The 15,795-nt window shown below is 41.5% G+C and overlaps 1 protein-coding gene across 1 annotated transcript in view; it reads right to left on the bottom strand.

The window, feature by feature from the left end:
• Positions 1-5,930: 5,930 nt before the first annotated feature.
• Positions 5,931-15,795, bottom strand: part of LOC106582664 (kinesin heavy chain) — a 161,271-nt gene continuing 151,406 nt past the window's right edge. The window contains exon 30 of the mRNA XM_014165938.3: positions 5,931-15,439. The gene's annotated coding sequence lies outside the window, so the exon portion shown is untranslated. The remainder of the gene's footprint in view (positions 15,440-15,795) is intronic.

A 15,795-nucleotide genomic window follows, 5' to 3' on the forward strand; every position in this document is an offset into this window, starting at 1 on the left:
AACAGCCAGTGTAATCCCGTGGCGCGATATTCAAATACCTCAAAAATGCAAAAACGTCAATTTTTCAAACATATGACTATTTTACACCATTTTAAAGACAAGACTCTCGTTAATCTAACCACACTGGCCGATTTCAAAAAGCCTTTACAACGAAAGCAAAACATTAGATTATGTCAGCAGAGTACCCAGCCAGAAATAATCAGACACCCATTTTTCAAGCTAGCATATAATGTCACATAAACCCAAACCACAGCTAAATGCAGCACTAACCTTTGATGATCTTCATCAGATGACAACCCTAGGACATTATGTTATACAATACATGCATATTTTGTTCAATCAAGTTCATATTTATATCAAAAACCAGCTTTTTACATTAGCATGTGACTAGCATGTGACTAGCATTCCCACCGAACACTGCCGGTGAATTTACTAAATTACTCACCATAAACGTTCACAAAAAAACATAACAATTATTTTAAGAATTATAGATACAGAACTCCTCTATGCACTCGATATGTCCGATTTTTAAAATAGCTTTTCGGTGAAAGCACATTTTGCAATATTCTCAGTAGATAGCCCGGCATCACAGGGCTAGCTATTTAGACACCCAGCAAATTTAGCACTCACCAAAGTCAGATTTACTATAAGAAAAATGTTATTACCTTTGCTGTCTTCGTCAGAATGCACTCCCAGGACTTCTACTTCAATAACAAATGGTTGGTTTGGTTGGTTTGGTTCAAAATAATCCATAGTTATATCCAAACAGTGGCGTTTTGTTCGTGCGTTCAAGACACTATCCGAAAGGGTAAATGAGGGTGACGAGCATGGCGCAATTCGTGACAAAAAAATTCAAAGTATTCCATTACCGTACTTCGAAGCATGTCAACCGCTGTTTAAAATCAATTTTATGCCATTTTTCTCATAAAAAAGCGATAATATTCCGACCGGGAATCTGCGTTTAGGTAAACAGACGAAAGAAAATAAAGCATGGGGTCGACTCGGGCACGCGCCTAAGCGCATTGTCCTCTGATCGGCCACTTGCCAAACGCGATAATGTGTTTCAGCCAGAGGCTGCCTCGATATCATTCAGCTTTTTCCAGGGCTCTGAGAGCCTATGGGAGCCGTAGGAAGTGTCACGTTACAGCAAAGATCCTCAGTCTTCAATAAAAAGAGCCAAGATGAACAACAACTTGTCAGACAGGCCACTTCCTGTTCAAAATCTTCTCAGGTTTTTGCCTGCCATATGAGTTCTGTTATACTCATAGACACCATTCAAACAGTTTTAGAAACTTTAGGGTGTTTTCTATCCAAAGCCAATAATTATATGCATATTCTAGTTACTGGGCAGGAGTAGTAACCAGATTAAATCGGGTACGTTTTTTATTCGGCCGTGTCAATACTGCCCCCTAGCCCTAACAGGTTAATGGCGTCAGACCAAGGCTTTGCATCTGTCCTCGTGCTCCTAGACCTAATGCTGCTTTTGATACCATCGATCACCACATTCTTTTGGAGAGATTGGAAACCCAAATTGGTCTACACGGACAAGTTCTGGCCTGGTTCAGATCTTATCTGTCAGAAAGATATCAGTTTGTTATCATCCACAGAAACAAACTGATATCTTTCCGACAGATAGGATTTGTCCTCTGACAAATCAACTGTACATTTCGGTGTTCCTCAAGGTTCTGTTTTAGGACCTCTATTGTTTTCACTATATATTTTACCTCTTGGTGATGTTAACTTTCACTGCTATGCGGACGATACACAGCTGTACATTTTGATGAAACATGGTGAAGCCCCAAAATTGCCCTCCCTGGAAACCTGTGTTTCATACATAAGGAAGTGGATGGCGGAAAATGTTTTACTTTTAAATTCGGACAAAACAGAGATGCTAGTTCTAGGTTCCAAGAAACAGATCTTCTGTTGGATCTGACAATTAATCTTGATGGTTGTACAGTCATCCCAAATAAAACTGTAAAGGACCTCGGCGTTACTCTGGACCCTGATCTCTCTTTTGACGAACGTATCAAGACTGTTTAAAGGACAGCTTTTTTCCATCTACATAATATTGCAAAAATCAAACTTTCTGTCCAAAACTGATACAAAGAAATGTATCCATGCTTTTGTCACTTCCAGATTAGACTACGTCAATGCTCTACTTTCCGGCTACCCGGATAAAGCACTAAATAAACTTCAGTTAGCGCTAAACAAGGCTGCCAGAATCTTGACTAGAACCAAAAAAATTGATCATATTTGATAATAAAGAATACAAGGCGATTATCTGAGGACAGCGCCCCGCTTACAAAAGCATACAAATATTTTACAACCAAGTAAAGGAGTTACAAAAGTCAGAAATAGCGATAAAATAAATCACTTACCTTTGAAGATCTTCATATGCTTGCTGTCACAAGAGTCCCAGCTACACAATAAATGTTTGTTTTGTTCGATAAAGTCCCTCTTTATATCCCAAAAACTCAGTTTTGTTGGCGCGTTTTGTTCAGTAATCCACTGGCTCAAAGGCGGTCAAAACATGCAGACGAATACATCCTAATAGTACCGGTAAAGTTCGTTGAAACATGTCAAACGAGGTTTATAATTAATCCTCAGGTTGTCAATTGTGTAAATAATCGATAATATTTCAACCGGACAATAGCGTATTCAATAGAAAGGAAAAACAACAAAGGGGAGGCACTCGGTCACACACGCAAACCAGCACTGCATGCTTCCTCAGTCCACTGACAGAAAGGTCTCATTCTTCTTAATTTTTCAGAAAACAAGCCTGAAACAATGTCTAAAGACTGTTGACATCTAGTGGAAGCCATAGGAACTGCAATCTGGGTCCTAACCCATTAGATACTCTATAGGCACTCAATTGAAAATACCCACATCAAAAAAATCCCACTTCCTGGATGGATTTTCCTCAGGTTTTCACCTGCCATATCAGTTCTGTTATACTCACAGACATTATTTTAACTCTTTTGGAAACTTTAGAGTGTTTTCTATCCAAATCTACCAATTATATGCATATCTGGGCCTGAGTAACAGGCAGTTTACTTTGGGCACGCTTCTCATCTAGACGTCAAAATACTGCCCCCAAGCCATAAGAAGTTAATCAGCACAACCGTTTTCAGCTGTGTTAACATAATTGCAAAAGGATTTTCTAATGATCAGCCTTTTAAAAATATAAACTTGGATTAGCTAACACAACATGCCATTGGAACACAGGAGTGATGGTTACTGATAATGGGCCTCTGTAGATATGTAGATATTCCATTAAAAATCAGCCGTTTCTAGCTACAATAGTCATTTACAACAAACTTCTTAGGGCTAGATGGCAGTATTCAGAAGTTCGGATGACTGACGTGCCCAAAGTAAACTGCCTATATAATACGGGATATGCATATAATTGGTAGTATTGGATAGAAAACACTCTGAAGTTTCTAAAACTGTTAAAATAATGTCTGTGAGTATGACAGAACTGATATGGCAGGCAAAAACCCGAGGAGAATCCATCCAGAATTTTTTATTTTTGAGGTCACCACCCATTCTAACACTTGTCTATGGGATATTCAAAGGAAATCCTCCCAGATTGCAGTTCCTATGGCTTCCACTAGATGTCCACAGTCTTTAGAAAGGGTTTAAGATTTTTTTTTTGAAATGAGCTAGAATTTGTAGTTTTTCAAGGTGGCTCTCATTTGGACTGTAGTATTGTGGCGCGTGTGGATGAGGGCGCGCACTTCGTTATTTATCTCTGGTATTGAACATACTATTATCCGTCTTAAATTGTATCATTCATTTACATATTAGGGTACCCGAGGATTGATTAGAAATGTTGTTTGACTTGTTTGGACAAAGTTTATTGGTAACTTTTGGGATTGCTTTGTCTGCATGTTGAACAACTGGAACGGGTGGATTACTGAATCAAACGTGCCAACTAAACTGACTTTTTTGGGATATAAAGAAGGACTTTATCGAACAAAATGACCATTTGTTGTGCAGCTGGGACCCTTGGGATTGCAAATAGAGGAAGATCTTCAAAGATAAGTGATTTATTTTATCGCTATTTCTGACTTTTGTGATGCCTCTGCTGGTTTGGAAAATGTTTTTAATTATTTTGTATGCGGGGCACTGTCCTCAGATAATCACATGGTATGCTTTCGCCATAAAGCCTTTTTGAAATCTGACAAAGGCTGGAATAACAAGAAGTTAAGCTTTTAAATGATGTATGACTCTTGAATTTTCATGAATGTGTAATATTACGATTTTTGTATTTTGAAGCTCTGCAATTTCACCGGGTGTTGTCGAGATGGGGCGCTAGCGTCCCACCTAGCCTAAAGATTATTTTTTAACCATGTCTACACTCTATTTCTGATCAATTTGATGTTATTTTAATGGACAAAAATGTTTGCTTTTCTTTCAAAAACAATGACATTTCTAAGTGACCCCAAACTTTTGAACGGTAGTGTACATCCATTTGACAATAACCGTTTCATGGAGCATTAACTTCTATATTACGTGCTAAAGACACATTTCCATTCTCTGTAAGTTAATGGACAATAAAAGTACGTCTTATCTTACTGTTATTATTAATGGAGATGAAAAATGATATTGTTTTGTTGGCTGTACTCAATCATTACATGCTGAGTATACAAAACATTAACATGCTCTTTCCATGACAGACTTTCTAAAGCTATGATCCCTTATTGATGTCACTTGTTAAATCCACTTCAATTAGTGTAGGTGAAGGGGAGGAGACAGGATAAAGAAGGATTTTTAGCCTGGAGACAATTGAGATGTGTGCCATTCAAAAAATTTAAGTGCCTTTCAACGGGGTATGGTAGTAAGTGCCAGGCGCACCGGTTTGTGTTAAGAACTGCAACGCTGATGGGTTTTTCATGCTCAACAGTTTCCCGTATGTGTCAATGGCCCACCACCCAAAGGACAACCAGCCAAGTTTACACAACTGTGGGCCAGCATCCCTGTGGAACACTTTCAACACCTTGTAGAGTCCATCCCCCGACGAATTGAAGTTGTTCTGAGGACAACTCAATATTAGGAAGTCAATTCTGGTGTTAGGTTCTTACTTTTCAGAGTAAATAACTCACGGACACTAGAGAAGCTTAACCAAGTTTAATTCTTCCCAAAGAGTCGACACAGCTGTAATTCAGACAAAAGACATGGCTTCCCCCGTGTTGGTATTCCTACCCCACTTTGGGTGGAGTCTCCTTATCTCTAAACATTGCATCCTTCCTGCTAAGCAGGGAACTAAGTGATATGAGCCTTCAACGGTCTCTCCCCTTATCAGTACTGTCACGTGATTGTTTTCCCTGCACTCAGCCCCTCCCAAGCTTCATTATGGCATAACTCATGTCTATTGTGTAAATAATGTTCCTATACTCTGTGTACAACAATGTTCAAAGTTTACTCCAGAATCCAACACTGGGTAACAATCAAGAACCTTACTGTAATAGAATTCCAATTGGCAAAATAGCTTTTTAGCAAAACTTTTTCTCAAGCAAGAATTTTGCAAGGCCTGTCTGGGAGTGGTCTGAGTGGGAAGGGGAAAACAGAAAACTAGTTGGCATAGATGGTGATGTCACCATGGAAAGCCGAAACTCCCCCATGCAAACCTGCTGATTAAAAGGTCTTGTGTAGATTGTATTTTCAACCAACAATTATCAGGAAATAACACTGATAAAAAATATTGTTTTATCAGCTGTTGTACAATATGATATAAAACACAGGCAAAAAAATGAATTTTAACTGGACTGGGCCTTTAAATATTTCATATTATGGTTACTAATGGTTCATTAGATGTGAAATTGTATCCTTTTTACATTAATCTGTTTTCTCATTACATTAAGACATAATGCAACAGCTTAAAAACCCCACAACACTATTTGTAGTAATAAAACCATACACACTGTGAGTAACTTAATATCGAGGCCTAAGTGCCGTGATATGAATCATCTTTATTGAAAGAGTTTGATCATTATTGTAATAACATTTTTTTTCAGCTGCTACAGAGGCATGCACTATCCCAAACACTACAATCAAACAAACAAATAAACATACAAACAAACAAAGGCGGTTCCACTTGACTGTACGTTGGTACATTGTTTTTTAGTATTATTTTTTAGAATACTGTATTAGCCATTATTTTATGCTTGTGATGCCTGTAACATGATGTACTATAGTACCCATAATGCTCTGTAGGTGCTACAGTATCAGAGATATGACCTGAACACTTTTCATATTGATTTACAAATCAGACAAGAGACAAACAGACACTAAGTTTCATCATCATAATCACCATCCCCAAACCTTACAAAGTCCACATCAAAACCTATAGTGCAGAGATCCAACCCACTATCTGTTCCTAGGTGGTCTGTATTGAGTTATACTAGGGTTCCCTTAGGATACTGTACACTTCTTACACTCTGTTGTGAACAGTTTTACATCAATACATCAACCTTTTACACCTAGAGTTCAAACTCTAACAAACTGTAAGTACTAGTGTTTATTTAATAAGGAAAGGCTGTTGAGTTCAAATATTATTCAAACAAGTTGGTTACCTAAAGCACACAATGCATTATTGATTTTAAAGGGGCTATTCCATTACACACAAAAAAACATGTGACATTTGCAGTTTTACATGTGAAATGGCTGTTTTCTTATGTTGACCTTAAATTTCACATGTGAAACCATATTTTCACATGAATTAAATGTAGAGTTCACATGTTAACACCACCTTTTCATGTGGATAAAATAACATGTTTTCACCTCATGTGAATTATAAGTTTACATTTGAAAAACATTAACGTGTTAATCTCTTTTGCAGTTTCACATGTAAGAAACCCCCATATGTAAATCTCACTTTCACAAGTGGAATTGCAAGTGCAAGTGTTTTTAAATGTTTAATAATTTAGCAGATGCTTTTATCCAGATCGACTTACAAGAGCAGTTAGGGTTAAGTGTCTTGCTCAAGGGACATCGACAGATTTTTCACTTAGTCGGCTCGGGATTCGAACTAGCGACCTTTTGATTACTGGCCCAACGCGCATAACCACTTATACTACTCACATATGAAAAAGGTGGTGTTATATTGCAGTAGCAATGTTTTCCGCAAATGATTACTTATTATTTCTGAGCTACACCATTATTATTGTAGTCCTCCATGGTGTGGCATTGATATACATGTATATATATTGTGCATTATGTACCTATAACGCACGGTATATTTGCACGCTAGAATTAAATGTCTATAGTTCATTGTTACATGTTCTATGTTTGAGCTGCTTTTGAAAGCAAAAGTCGAATTTAAAACATTATTGGCTTTGGTGAATTAGATTTTCATAATGGCAGGCTAGGACTGATGGTTTGGTTAGCTAAACTACCAAGTCTGTTTGTTTCGTTACCATGGCAAGTACTGTAGCTATCTAGTAAACTTGCTAGCTACTTCAGTGGATGTTGAACACATTTCTACTGACAAATGAACACATTTCTAGTGGCAAATGTGCTAAATTATAACCATGGTGTAAAAGGGATAATCAACTCAAGGCTCTCTCTATGTGTTCTCTGGAAAACAATGCTTCTCCGTGGAAGGTCAGTTCCACTACTCTAGCCCTCATTGATTATACCTTACTTATACCATGACTTTGTTGAATACTCGTTTCTGATTGGCTTGAAGGCCATTCTAGAGCATGCATTATTTCCCTATAATTGTCACGTCTACTCGTTTACTGACAACCGGTCCTGGCAACCCATCATTACGCACACCTGGCAACCCTCATTATGCACACCTGCGCCCTATCATTAGGCACACATGGACTTCATCACGTCCCCTTCATCTAGCACTCCCTAGGAACCCGGGGTCCACAAGAGCAGAAAGACGGCCCCGTGATCATCTGTCTCCTGGGTTAGGCGTGAGTATTCCATCATCATCATCACTTTCCGCAAAACCCTTTTTAGTATCGATTTCACTAGCTGGCTGTCCTTCATGTAGCTCTAGTGGATTCCGGTGTCACAGGGAATTTTATTGACCAGAACCTTGCCTCCTCACTCACTGAACATCACCTCATACCTGCTCAACCTCTCCGTTTCTGGTTCAAGCGCTGGATCCTCGACCACTGGATTCTGGGACTATCACACACATCACAACACCACTCACAGTCCATACATCAAGGAAAGCCTTCCCTTTCTCATCATCAATACACCCGTACACAAGATCATCCTCGGCCTCCATCCCAGAGGTATACCAAGACGTGCGGAAGGTTTTTTTCCAAGACCTGCGCCAGCTGTCTCCCTCCTCATCGCCCCTGGGACTATGCCATCAACCTGCTTGCAGGCTCTGCACCTCCGCATCTACTCTCTGTCAGTGGCTGAAACCAAGGCTATGGAGGAGTACATCCATGAGGTGCTCCAACAGGGTTTCATCCACATGTCCAACTTCCCTGTGTCGACAGGCTTCTTCTTCATGGCAAAGAATGATGGAGGGTTACGCCCGTGCATTGATTGCAGAGCTCTGAATTCCATCACCGCGAACTACCGTTACCCTCGCCTGTTGGTGACGGCAGCGATTAAACAGCTCCGCGAGGCCCGGTTCTTTACCAAATTGGACCTGTGGAGTGCCTACAAATTTATCCTCATCCAGGAGGGGGATGAATGGAAAACAACTTTCAGCACGGTGTCTTATGGATTAGCCAATGCTCCGTCAGTGTTCCAGGCATTTGTAAAAGAGGTGTTCCGGGACATGCTCGGAAGCCAGGTGATTGTGTATATCGACAAACTCCTGGTCTACTCAGCTACCTTGAATGATCACATAGCTCACATCCCAGTAGTCCAGGAACACCTCCTGGCTAAACACCTATATGTCAAAGCGGAGAACTGCCAATTCCATCAGGAGGCCATTTCCTTTCTGGGTTACCAGATTGGCCTGCAAGGAGTGAAAGTGGACGGTAAGAAGGTAAATACTGTCAGGTCATGGCCAGTCCCAACCACCATAAAGGGGTTACAACGGTTTTTGGGGTTTGCCAACTTCTTCTACCACCGTTTCATTAAGAACTTTAGCGCTATCGCCTCTCCTCTCACCTCTCTCCTCAAGGGTGGTCCCCGTAAGTTGGGGTGGAGTCCTGCAGCCGATGAAGCCTTCCACCTACTGAAGGGACATTTCACCTCCACCACGTTGCTCAAACACCCAGATCCTACGCTGCGCTTCGTGGTGGAGGTGGACGCTCCAGATGTGGGTGTGGGGGCTGTCCTGTACCAACAAGGAAATCCACAGAAATTGCCTCCATGTGCATATCACTCAAAGAAACTGTCTCCTGCAGAGAGGAACTATGATGTCGGCGATCGGGAGCTCCTGGCAGTGAAGTTCGCATTAGAGGAGTGGAGACACTGGCTGGAGGGTGCCAAGAACCCATTTCTCATCCTCACCGACCATCGGAACCTGGAGTACATGCGGACAGCGAGGCGGTTTCACCTGCGCCAAGCAAGGTGGGCCCTTTTTTTCCACTCGATCGATTTCACTCTGACATATCGCCCAGGATCAATGTAAATGTAAATGTAAATGTAAATGTGGACATTCACCAGGCCCTGGGGGAGGAACCCGCACCAGCTACCTGTCCGCCTGAGCGCATCTACGTTCCCACAGGGATAAAGGATCGGCTGCTGACCTGGGCGAACACAGCTGTCATCGCTGGACATCCAGGTATGAACCAAACTATTCAAAGTACTGGTGGTCTACCTTTGAACAGGACATCACTCGCTACAACTCCTAAACTCCTCTTCCGTATATGCACAAACTAAATCACCCCGGCATGCTCCAGCAGGGAAACTCCTTCCCGTGCCTCAATGTCCCTGGTCTCATCTGTCCATTAATTTTGTCACTCATCTCCCCTCCTCTGATGGTTTCACCACCATTTTGGTGGTTGTGGACAGAATATCTAAATCCTGCCATTTTAACCCTCTCTCTGGTCTCCCTACCACTCTCTCTTACTAGACAATCATTTGTGCCAGGTGTGATATCCCTCCTAAATAGCTCGGGCTAATGTTCCTATCAACTCAGTAAGGACAGCAGGCTAGTCTTTTAAAAAATATATGTTTTTAAGTATTGCCAATTTTGTTTTGTATTTAAACGCCAATTTAAACATGTACATGACACTGCAACAAAATTTCCCCATGGGGACAATAAAGTCAGTAAGTAAGTAAGGTTGCTGAGGTACTGTTCCAGCAGGTCTCATATCTGCCCTCAATTCACGTCACGGGTTTGGAAAGCCTTCATGGAGAAGTTGGGTGCCACGGTCGGCCTCACTTCCGGGTACCGGCCTCAGTCTAATGGGCAGGTGGACAGGCTGAAGCAGGAGCTGGGGAGGTTCCTGAGGAGTCACTGCCAGGACCAGCAGGGGGAGTCGGCCCGATTCCTTCCCTGGGCGGAGTACGTTTACAATTCATTGCGTCACTACTCCCCCGGGCTGACTCCCTTCCAGTGTGTTCTGTGTTATCAGCCAGTCCTGGCTTCGTGGACACCGAGCCAGACCGAAGCTCCTGCGGTGGACGAGTGGTTCAGGCACACAGAAGAGGTTTGGAACAATGCCTACGTTAGGCTCCAGCACGCCGTCTGCCACCAGAAGGAGCAGGTGGATCACCAACGCAGTGAGGCTCCTGTGTTCCATCCTAGGGATCATGTCTGCCTCTCCATCAGGAACCTCCCACACCGCTTGTCCTGTAAGAAGCTGAGCACTCAGTTTGTGGGGCCCGTTCAAGGTCCTCGGGAGGGTCAACGAGGTGACGTATAGATTACAGCTCCCCACTATCTACTGGTTCTCACCCTCTTTTCATGTTTCCCTCAGGCCAGTGGTTCCTCGTCCCCTGGCTTAGGCCTTCCCCCATGACATCCCTCCGCCTCCCCTGGACATCGAGGGGAAGCCCCACCTATGCCGTCAAATCCCTCCTGGACTCCCGACGTTGTGGGGGTCGGCTCCAGTACCTGGTGGACTGGGAGGTGTACGGTCCAGAGGAGCGGTGCTCGGTTCCGGTGGACGACATTCAAGATCCCAACATCATCCGAGATTTCTAACTTCGCCATCCGGACCAGCCCGCCCTTCATGCTCGGGGCCGTCCAGAGCGCACACTGGACACTCTGGACAAGGAGTAGTGTTGATCATTCATAAATTCATCAGTGATTCTGCACTCTGGCACAGTCAGATGAGAGTGCTCTGAAATCAGAGTAGATAGCCAGAGCAAATTTACAAATGCACCCTTTGTATCACTCTACGGTCTTTATTGTTAAACTCACCAACTTCACCTACTTCCTTACTCCCAGCGTCATTGTTACAATAACACACTATTTAATTGAATGATTATGATGTTCTTTCTTATATGTTTAATGTTTGAGCTGCTTTTGAAAGCAAAAGTCAAATTGAAAACATTATTGGCATTGTTGAATTCGATTTTCATAATAGCAAGCTACTGTTGGAGGACTGTAATGGTTTGGTTAGCTAAACTAGCAAGTCTGTTTGTTTTGTTATCAAGGCAACTACTGTAGCTATCTAGTAAACATGGATGTACTCCTACATAGCCTTCTTTGACTGCACATGGGCCCAGTGGCGGCCGGTCCATTACGGAGTTATTGTTAAGAAAAATGTTAACAAAATCATTTATATAATTCATGGATTGTTTTAAATGTCCATAAAGTGTGTTCAATTTGTGTACATTTTACTGTTTCAAAAACAAGCTGTTCAGTTATCTGCTAGGTAACTCTCAGCAAGCAGCAGCTGTGTTCAGCCGCTCAGCGCTTGGATTGCATTGCCAGTTTTGCTAATGGGGGGAGACTGCATTAATGAGATTGCAGGATTTCATCACATGAATTTCACCGAAAAAAAGTAAATGGACCATCTTGGGGCACTGAAATGGGTGCCCAGGCCTTCTGCATCTGTTCTTTCAGGTACTAAACAGATGGCTCTAAAGAACAAATTTCAATGAACTTAAATAATCATGACAGTCATTGAGAGCCTGGGAGCAATTTTTTAATTTAACCTTTATTTAACTAGGCAAGTCAGTTAAGAACAAATTCTTATTTACAATGACAGCCTACCAGGGAACAGTGGGTTAACTGCCTTAGTTCAGGGGCACAATGACATATTTTTACCTTGTCACCTCAGGGAATTGATCAAGCAACCTTTCAGTTACTGGCCCACCACTCTAACCACTAGGCTACCTGACGCCCCAATAAGCCAGACGTTCATCCATCAACAGTTGAAGGAAAGAGGGATACACTAGATATAACCTTCTCGCGTATCTGTTAGGATCATTAAAACATGGCTCTGTGCCTGATTCGCAACATTGCTTTTTGTTACCCCTGCTATTCATCATATCCTAGCTAGTGGGCAAGCTATGTACCGGTAGCTTGCTAATTTCATGTCTACTGAAGTTAACCTGTGGGCTCATCATGCTTGTGACATGCTAGCTATCCCCAGTTAGATAATTCATTTTCACTTGTTGTATCTGTGCTTGTGTCACCGATGCACATGTGAGCTGGCTGCTCGTGAGCTGGCAGCTCATTCGAATCTAAATAGTTGGTAATCTAAACAATGGCAGCAGTGGTGATTCTGTTTTTACATGCAAAACTGAAATAGGTGTATTTATGCTGTTGTTGAAATGCACCGATCACTTTATATACACTGAGTAAATAAAACATTAACAATATCTCTTTCCATGATAGATTGACCAGGTGAATCCAGGTAAAAGCTATGATCCCTTATTGATGTCACTTGTTAAATCCACTTCAATCAGTGTAAATGAAGAGGAGACAGGCTAAATAAGTATTTTTTGGTCTTGAGACAATTGAGACATGGTTTGTGTATGTGTGCCATTCAGAGTGTGAATGGGCAAGACAAAAGATTTAAGTGCCTTTGAAAAGGGTATGGTAGTAGGTGCTAGGCTCACCAGCTTGTGTCAAGAACTGCAACGCTGCTGGGTTTTTCACGTTCAACAGTTTCCCGTGTGTATCAAGAATGGTCCACCACCCAAATGACATCCAGCCAATTTGGCACAAATGTGGGAAGCATTGGAGTCAACAAGGGCCGTCATCCCTGTGGAACGCTTTCAACACCTTGTAGAGTTCATGCCCCGATGAATTGTGACTGTTCTGAAGGCTGAGTGTATCTTTCCAAAAAGAAACAACCAGTAATTTGAATGCTGCTTTGTCTACCAGTCCTGTTTACAACCTAAATGTATTCTGATTGATCAGTTAGCATTCAATAAACAATGAATGAATAAATAGTACATATTAACATAACAACAACCATGTGCAAATCAGAGTAAACATATACAGTAAATAACATCACATTCAACAATAACAATAAAAATGAAATAATGAACAGTATAAAAATAGTTGCTACACAATTACTAAATCTTATTTTTTACCCAATTATATTTCCCATTCTGTGTTGGTGAATGTAATTGAAAACCACTGGACACATCACAACAGAACAAACATGTTGAGATGAAGGTACATAAGAAATCTAGAAAACCCTATAGAACCTAGAGAATCCTAGAGAACCTTAGAACTCTATAGAACACATAGAACACTAGAGAATCCCAGAGGACCCTATGGAACCCCATGGAACCTACAGAACCTCCAACCCATGTAGATAAAGTAGTATGTTACAGCTTCAAAGTATCTCTGTCTTTCTTTCTTCATAGAATATATATATATATATACTGTATAGTATATAGCTCCCTTCTTTCAGTCTTGCATTGAGAAGCACAAAAAAACCAAAACCGAAATCCTAGAATTCTTTTACCAGACTTTTCCTACACTAGTTTGCGTCATAGCAGATAACCTATTTGATGAAAACCTTAAGAGTTACTGCATTAGTAAGAATACATTAAAGCATGGATTACTCTGAAAGCAAGCCTTGAAGGGCTTGGTTGGAGCGTCAGCATAGATAGACATGCTTGCGTCTGACTGTAGTTGCTGTTATTCTATAGACAGGATAATATAGACACATACAAGTACAACAATGAACCTGCTGGAGGAAGTTTGTGTATGACCTATGATCTAACTCATCCACATTCATCAGCTATTTACTCTGAGTATGATGCTGCTGTAAGCTCTATCTGAGTTTCTCATGGCATTTAAAAAAAACACTGCCATTAGCACAGCAACCTTGATCTGCCCTCTACCTACAGTATTGTTCCGAAGTCTTCAACCACACTAGGCCTGACCAGTGCCATATTTACAAAATAAGTAAATACATGGCTCTGGGCCTGACTACTCAACCGGCCATAAGGAAGAGAAGAAGTCATCTGTTGTCTTAATGGTATTGTGGAAGTTAAAGAAACAGCTGTCTGCTATGTTAACCTGCTCAGTTAGCAACTATGCCTACAGTATCATTATTACTATGACATCAGTCAGCTGTGTAAAATACTTGTCCAATACAAAATCAACCTTAATGTGGTGCATATATACATCCATATTGTATATACTTCTATACATATGAATAGTATAGAGTGAAAAAAAGGTAATGTATGAATATGTTCACTTTTAAATTAAGACTTTGCAGTGCTCTGCGTGTGTGTATTACTTTGATCAATCTCCAATTGCAAGGTGGTTGTTAGTTTCGGTTGTTGTCCATTTTCCAACCGATTCTCTTTGTGTTGAATAGAGGTATTAGGCTTACTCTATTTTTGATATAGGTACAGAAAAGGCCAAAAGAGCCTAAAAGGATCATTTACATTTACATTTAAGTCATTTAGCAGACGCTCTTATCCAGAGCGACTTACAAATTGGATCATGTCTCGTCCTTTACCCTCACAATGTACTGTACCTCCTAGACGGAGAAGAGCAGGATGAGCGCGCCCTAGTGCCACACAGAACACTGCACCCTATCACGCTCCAATCCTCATTGGCTAGTACAGCTTCAATTCATTCCAACAGGGTCAGAGGAATAGTAAGGGCTTAGAGGAAGAGGAAGCTGCCAATTCTAGGTTGTGTGTCGAATGGCACCCTACTCCCTATATAGTCCACTACCTTTGACCAGAGCCCTATGGGAATAGGGTGCCATTTGGGACCTAAGCCTAATAGTTCAGTTACAGAGTTTTCTATGCATGGTTCCTTTGTATACATAATCCATACAGTAGGCCTACTATACATACCCCCATAGTACAGTACGTTATATTCATATCACCTACAAAGTATTGGACAAATGGTTCAAGAGAGTAAACAGGCGGATAGCAAGCAGGAGAGGAAGAGGGGAAGAGGTGGAGAAAGGGAGAGGGTGGAGGGCTACAGAGAGTTCTACAGAGGGAGGAAGAGAGTTGGTGTTAGTGGGAAAGAGGGGAGGAGGATAGGGGGATGGGATGAAGAGGGGTGATCAGAGGGTCGTTGATCAGCAGCATGGGAATTTACGAGGTAAGTCTTGGCAGAACCGGACACCTGGAGAGGGAGAGAGGAAGAGAGAGAGAAGGAGAAGAATAAACAAGGCAGTGAGTCAAATAAGCACTGCAGGCTTAGATTGCGTCTGATAATATAGTCTTTATTGTGAGTGGGAAGAACTGTGGAGTTGAATTTCACTAGACTCAGCTGGAGTCTAATGCTGAAATGAACTCCTAGGCTGCATCCCAAATGGCACCATATTCCCTATATAGTGCACTACTTTTCCATTTGGGAGGCATCCATAGTCCAACTCCTTATTTCCACCCAGCCAATTAGAAGGTAAGATGAAGCCATACTAATAACAACAATTCTTACATCTACCCAATAGGGGGTATATTAGGGGCTCTCTGGCCATT

Source organism: Salmo salar, chromosome 22, assembly GCF_965601325.2.
Source record: "Salmo salar chromosome 22, fSalSal1, whole genome shotgun sequence".
Lineage (NCBI taxonomy): Eukaryota > Metazoa > Chordata > Actinopteri > Salmoniformes > Salmonidae > Salmo > Salmo salar.